This window comes from Clytia hemisphaerica, unplaced genomic scaffold, assembly GCF_902728285.1.
Source record: "Clytia hemisphaerica strain Z4C2 unplaced genomic scaffold, Clytia hemisphaerica genome assembly, whole genome shotgun sequence".
In the NCBI taxonomy this organism is placed as follows: Eukaryota; Metazoa; Cnidaria; class Hydrozoa; order Leptothecata; family Clytiidae; genus Clytia; species Clytia hemisphaerica.
The window spans coordinates 2,477,394-2,484,542 of record NW_027104390.1 but is presented as its reverse complement, the minus strand read 5'-3'; the positions used below and the strand labels follow the sequence as shown (position 1 = coordinate 2,484,542).

The 7,149-nt window shown below is 34.9% G+C and overlaps 1 long non-coding RNA gene across 1 annotated transcript; it reads left to right on the top strand.

The window, feature by feature from the left end:
• Positions 1-3,242: 3,242 nt before the first annotated feature.
• LOC136819738 (uncharacterized) lies at positions 3,243-4,676 on the top strand. Its single transcript, XR_010848478.1, has 3 exons — positions 3,243-3,445; positions 4,208-4,297; positions 4,546-4,676. It is a non-coding gene; the product is annotated as an uncharacterized lncRNA (long non-coding RNA).
• Positions 4,677-7,149: the final 2,473 nt, after the last annotated feature.

Below are 7,149 nucleotides of genomic sequence, written 5' to 3'. Positions count from 1 at the left end.
TATTCAAAATTCTAATCAACTCACTTCAAAGATGGTCTCTACATTCCTATTGTTTTTAAACAAAAATAATCCGTTTTTACTAGTTTGAAAAATATCCCACCTGGATCAATCCATGATCTCTATCATCATCGAGGTTATTCCAAGCACATCCTTCCAATTCTTTTCAACTGAAACATTGCAACTTTCACCATCCTTTCCATCACGCCCATCTTTACTGCATTGGGTATGACACAAGATGGCTGACATCGACAAAATGACGAATATTGCTTTGAGGAACATCTTCTTTATCTTGATTTGAGAGTCTATCGCTTTCTTACAAATTTTTGAAAAATGTGAACTAAATTCTGCTATATCGACATATGATACAAATTTATAGCAGATTTTGTTTACCCATACTTATCAAATACATTTTAATTGGTCAAAAGGAGTGTCCAAGGACATAAACAGGCTTATGTAAATAAATATATGCTGTATTGTTTAACTTCACCTGGTATAAATATTGTGATTAAAAAAAATTCTTCTTACAATTGAATTAGCAAATAAAGGAAAACCTGGCAAATTTTGTTGGAGATTCTCATGCCGATTGGTAAATAGCCATAAGCAAAAAGCTCGTACCCATGTCTATTTTTAGCTGTTAAAGCATAATAATTTGGGTTGAGTTCTTTTTCAGGACATGAAACTTGGATATTCAAAATCTACTCAAAATTCTGCTTCCACTGATATATAACATGATAGGGTTATTTTCAAGTTAATATTCCGATTTTTTTGGATTTCGGCCTAAAAATGACCCATTTTTGGCCAAAAAAGTGATGAAACGCTAAAAATCATAAATGAGAAATATGTAATTATTTTCTTGAATTTGTAAGAAATATTATAATTTTAATGTAAAGTTGTCAGAAATACATACTAGAATGAGAAAAATTAACTTAGAAAGTTAAAACATGAGCTAAATCCTAAAAAAAAAACGGGTTTTTCCAAAATTAGCCTACGAAACATTTTGATCAAAAATGAGAAAATCCACCTTGCAGGACCTCTAGTTCATTGTAATTCTGCATTTTTGACTCCATTTTTTGCATATTCTGATATACTCTACCTATTTGAAGAATTTTCAAGCAAAGAAATCTCAATTCAAGTATAAATGAATTTATTTACGGTTTCGGATAAAATGTCGTTTTTGGTTTTAATTTGCGTTCCGAAAAGTAAAGATCAGAAGCGTGCAATTCAAAAGGGTGTTCTGAGTGATGCTATTCACACGTCGGCAAGCTCTCAACTAGTAACTTCTCGCAAACTCTAGCAAAAGTTAATTGAAAAACAAACCCATCCAACACCAATGATGAACAGGGAAGGAACAATATGTAAGGAACAGACAGTGTCAATGATAGAAGAAAGACATCCATACATAAGGAAGACCACAAGGGCAAAAGTTAAGTATATGGGTTTGTTTTGATCTTACAGATCAGATATTACTCTTCGTTTCTAGCTGGGCTTGGATTCATCGAACATGCTAAAACACATTAAGTTTTCTTTCTTTGAGAAGTTTTAAAATGAGATACTGTATCGAAATGTCCTTTTAAAATGGTCATTAGAGAATCAGGTTTAGTTCATTGATGTGTTCTAGAGAAAGATTTACGATCGCATTTTTTACAACATGTTTAAACTTTCGCTTGGAAAATATTTGATTCTACAATTCCCTCTTTCAAAGCATCAAAAACTTTATATTGTTAAATCATACTATGCAAAGTCTCTTTTTCCTTTAAAAAATTGCTCAGTCAGAAAAACAATATACTTATGGCAGTCGCAAAATATTTCTGCATAATGAACAATAATTGCACGGAATAAAACATAAATTTCTGTTCGATTTCTTTTCATGGATTAACGAGGTAGGTAACACCGCAATAACTGTCATTAGTCGAAAGATAATTGTTGATTTAGAAGGTACTGTATACGTTATAAAGGCTATAGTTTGCAAACAGAGGATATGTGTGAAGATGTCTTTATTTTTGGTGATAGATAAGCTGATTTCTCAAGAACTTTGAGAGTAGACTGCACTCTCAAAATCCTTTTGACATCAAAATTTAATTTGTTAAGCTAGATCTCGTTCTTTTTTTTCACTGTTCTTAAAACTGTACGGTTAGATGTCCCAGACATGTCCACTTTTCAAAATCGAATTATTGTTCGGAATTTTCCTATCAAAATGCTTAAAATAATACATTTCGAGCCAGAAAGACATGATTTCGTATGTGATTTAAAAGGAATAACTACTGCCACTTGAAGAAATATGTAGACATAAAATGTGGGTCTGATTCTTTTTCGGCGGATAAAATCATCAACCTCTTACTTTTATAGTTTGATAATTGGCCCAGCGTTAGCGAACGGGCCTTTCAAAAGCAACTGTCTGTTTGTCCGTCCCACTTTCGTTTTCGTTTTTACAAAAACCGCGCTCCTTCTAAATTGTAGACTAGCAAGTATCCGTATTGCGTATTGTATTCAGTGAAGGGAGTGAGTCTGTTGCAAGCGGAGCTGCAGAGTGAAATACAACGACTAGTTACTAGTCTATCTAAGTTGTTGTTGTTGTAGATCTCGCGCCCTTTGCATTTTATAGCTCAAAATGGCGGATTAAGTAGAGACAAAGTTTTTTTCTCCTCCTGAAATATCAGACCAACTCTGACATTTTCAGACGCTGTTGTTTCATTGATTGTTGCTGTTTACAGATTTATTGATATACAATCGTTATTTTTCGTGATTATTCATCATTTTACTGTGTTGTTTGCTGCTTGCTCATTTGTAAAACAAGAGGTATGTATTTTTTTTGGAATAAAATGTTTCAGATCGAGTAGAATAGGCCACAAAACGTCTAATCCTGACCACCCCTTTCTAATCCCGACCTACCTCTAAAACAAACAATGTTTCCAAATTTAGATGGTCTTCTTCATACTATTCAATTAAAGTTTTTAAAGTATATAAAGACAGTATTTTCTGTAAATTAGTATTAGAGGTAGGTCAGGATTAGAAAGGGGTGGTCAGGATTAGACAATCTGACAATATCAGATTCAAGATTTTTCTGCTATAAAAATGATTCTGTATTGGTAATCCAGTACTTTCGAAAAAGCATTTTACCTCGGAAAACCTGTGTCGTCCACGCCACCGCCTTATACCGTAGAGTCGTCTAATCTCGACATACGTCTTGCAATCTCGACATAGCTGTAGGCTGGTCTTCGAAATAAAAAATCAAACATAAACAAACAGCTTGGTAAAACCCGTGTGTTTTCATTATGTAAACGAAAGTACTTACACATAGTTGTGACGTCGAGAAAGTCAAAACGGTAGAGAACATCGTAAATTCCTTGTCAATTAAGTAGTATAAAAAAAACGAATCAATCGTAACTGGCATAACAGCTTTCGTTTTCCCAAAGGAGAATTAAAAACGGCACATTACATTTAATGCGTGAGTGACTTTTTAAGCTATAAAAGTTGAATACCAGGCGACTATATTCGAAAAACTTAATGTCATAAATGACTTATGGAATGAATTTGGCATAAATTTGCATCGATTTTAGATGGACTATATTTGGCAGTCAGACAAATCCTTGGGTATTTGCACGGGGTGTGCATTTGCAACGGGTTTTCCCCCGGGGGGAGGATCCTAGGGTTGCGATCTGACGAGGGGGGTGCCGCCCGACATTCGACCCTCGGACCCTTAACGAGACTAAAAAGGAGAAAACAAAGGAAAATTTTGTGAATTTTCCGACCCTTACCGGGACTTTATCCAAAAAAGGTACTCTTAAGGGTGGCACATACCTTACTTCCATTTGCCTAAGTACCCCCTGAGTTTTTCCCTACCCTGTGCAAATGAGCTAGAACGCGTCAGGCAAATACGCCAATTTCAACTTTGAAGTGAAAACGGGGGAAAATGAAGATGAACGGGGCTTTCATTTTTTCTTTACAAGATTCATTCTTTAAATTTAATAAGGTATTGTGCCCATTGAAAAATTTCCACTCATTCAATCTTTTTTATATCATATAGAATACTATTCAGCGATGCCTAACAATCCTAAATACACCCCTGCATCAAATTCATATCCGTATTCTCTTCCTAAAGATTATAGACTTACTTACTTCACTGCTAACAAAAGCGACTGATGATCCGTTGATTTCAATACTTTGAAAGTTCAAGTTCAAACGATGTTTTTGCTTTCTTTTTATTCAGGAAAAACGGATCAAATGAAGCGAGACGTTTTGTCAATATCACAATCATTGCGGACTGCTTTCACTAAACTCAAGAAGTGTCCGAGACAACGTAAGTTACATTGTTATATGAAACAATTATCTCATCTATGTTGGAATCTAGATTGTTTTTTTGTGCTTCTCATCAATTAGTGTGCGTTGTTTCTTGTCACCGTAACTTCAGCAGTTTATCTACCGACCTTTTTGAGTTTGAGCGACTGTCAATTTGTCTAAAGTTTGAAGCTTAAAAAATCTACAGTACCATGGATCTTCTAACGGTCATATGAATGATAGTATTTTTAATTGTTCTTCTTTATTTAGTTGCCGATTGTTACCATTATGAGCTGTTCAGGGATAGCGTGCTGCTTGAGAGTCGTGAAGAAGAAAATAAGAACCACCTTTTTTATTAAATTTAACAATTCATAAAATAATATACGTTACGAAATACATAAAACATTTAAAAAAGTGGCCCGAAAATTAAAAATGAGGTCACTGATCATTACAATCAAGTTATAATAGAATATATAGACTGTAACTTCGTTGGTCTTTCTTTTCTTTTTGGGCGTTCTTTTCATTCTCTCACCACACGCACCACTGTCTCAATGCCGCCCCGGTGGAGCTTTTTGCTTATTCAGTGTGGATGAAAATTTCTATCTAATCGTATTGTCCCGATTGGGATAGAAAATTTATATTCCAGCTCGAAGTTTACAATGGGGATGGTTTTGCAGGGCTCCACCGGATCTCTGACACAGGTATTCTCCGGAAGGTTTCCAGATTCTTGCCTTCGCCAATGAATGTGTATCATTATGATATTACGACAGTGGAAATGTGGAAAATACACGTGTCATCTGGATAAATGATATTGCAATTGTAGTGTGGATGAAAATTTCTATCTAATCGTATTGTCCCGATTAGGATAGAAAATCTATATTCCAGCTCGAAGTTTACAATGGGGATGGTCTTGCAGGGCTCCACCGGATCTCTGACACAGGTATTCTCGGGAAGGTTTCCAGATTCTTGCCTTCGCCAATGAATGTTTATCATTATGATATTACGACAGTGGAAATGTGGAAAATACACGTGTCATCTGGATAAATGATATTGCAATTGTGTTCCCATAAAAAATAAAAATGACTGAAATGAAAAAGAAAAAAAGAAAATAACACGAGAGAAGAATTGTTGTGATTCATCCAATCTAGACCACTGGAGACCTAGTAATGAGCATGGAGTGGCAAGATCAGGGTTCTGAAACATCGTTATCTCACAATGCCCGCATTCTAAATTTTTTATGTTCCGCATCCAAAAATCGAAAGTATGACCGCGCGGACAAATTCCTTTGCCACAGCATTTTTTGAAAATTCTTTTAAAAGGGACATTCGCGAAATTTTATAGACAGAAAAAAAAACATCTGTAAAACTGGGAATAAAATTTACATTCATACACCCCCGTCTCCTTAAAGTAAAATGTAAGATTTATACACCCCTGTCTCGGTGAAGTTTTTGAAATCCAGGTGGACTACGAAAAAGGTAAAATACACCGTTACCCGTTAGTATCGTTATAAGCATCTTTCTGCCTTTTCAAGACCTCGACCGAAGCATCTCCGAGCCTGTCAAAATTTTACCCGATGAAAGTTCCCATTTCTCAATGCTCTTTATTTCTACTTGGCCTTCATATCCCTATCTCATCAAATGGAAATTTAAGGTAGTTAAAAGGAAAACCGTACCAAAATTCTCACGTCCTTTTTAAGTAAAAATTACATCGAATGGAAAAACATCGAAACAAGATACACGTTTTTTTTTTTTTATTAGAACACCTAAAATTTGGCTGAGCCTGGATGTGCCTATTTTTTTAGTAATTTTCAGCCTAAAATGTTCTTAAATGCGTTCTTAATTTTTCAGACTACTCTAAATCCACAATATGATACAAAATAAAGAGCACTTAAATTTGGCAAAATTTGGACAATATTTGACTCTCGACATTTGAAGATCCACCCCTAAATTCGGTTAAAACTGCTTATAAAGAGGAAAAAAATTGTAGTTTCTTGTCATTTTTTTCCAAACTGAGGCTGGGCATGTTCTTAAGATGTTCTTAATTTTTCGACGAATTTCAGCCTATATGTTCTTATAAACTAGGTTCTAATAAAATAAAAAACGTGTATTTTTGCAGCTTGAACTCAAAGGAAAATCGAACTAAACTCGCTAAGAGGTGGAAAGTTTCACCCCTTGTCCCGGTGGTAATAAGCGTCACTGAGATAATATGATGTATCGTTTCCCCACTCTTCGCCCGTATTCATAAAAACTCTTTAACAGATATGAGGGACATGCGAGACCAAGTGTCCTTGGTGAGACAGGGGTGTGTTTCTTTTCTTAAAATTAGCCAAAACCATGTCATCGTATTGCGAATAAAAGCCATAAATAAAAGTCTCACCTGTCGTTCATAATTGACATAATTCTTTAACTTTTTTGTTACATTGTTTTAATTGATTTTCAGTACGTTTATTCCCAAGATAATTACTTCGCACTTTTAACGACTTTAAAATCAACAATCATCGTTCGTTACAATTCATTACACATCGTGTTTTAGACGATTCCAATTTCAGATAACTTGAGATCCACCGCAGATGATTGAAAAAGTCAATTCTTCGTGTGCTTCAACTTCACAAACTTCGCCAATCCTGGTGGTGATAAGATTTATATGAGAGTAATCGTCACGAAAAGCGCTAATAAAATATCGAAAATTGGAGAATCCCAAGATTGGCGAAGGTATCTTAAATCTTAGTTAAAAAAAATCTCTTTGATCTTTCTTTTTTTTCTTTTGTTAATTGCTTACGTCATTGATGACTTGCGAGATATTTCTCATGATGAAAACACACGGGTTTTACCAAGCTGACATGTATTTAGACTTCCAGCCAACAGCCATTTTGTT